Source organism: Frankliniella occidentalis, unplaced genomic scaffold (assembly GCF_000697945.3).
Source record: "Frankliniella occidentalis isolate FOCC.00 unplaced genomic scaffold, Focc_3.1 Scaffold13, whole genome shotgun sequence".
NCBI classification, from domain to species: domain Eukaryota; kingdom Metazoa; phylum Arthropoda; class Insecta; order Thysanoptera; family Thripidae; genus Frankliniella; species Frankliniella occidentalis.
Genome location: NW_026267143.1, coordinates 3,159,212 through 3,159,470, shown reverse-complemented (window position 1 = coordinate 3,159,470; position 259 = coordinate 3,159,212).

Genomic DNA, 259 nt, shown 5'->3' with positions numbered 1-259 from the left:
ACTATTTTTGGTACTCATGATTAAAACCTCTCCTTAATGAGATTCTTCCAACTAAAAAAAACAAAACAACAACAATCAAGAGCATGCGCGACCAGTGCCATCTTTTGAGAAAAGCTGAAACTGCATCAGCACAAAAGGTTTTGAAGACCGGCGCATTCACAACAATGATCTTCCTGTTTTTATTTCATAACTACACCAGACAGTACTTAGGTAAAGAACGGGATTGCTTCGCTTCTGCCGAAACCTACTATTTCTGGCA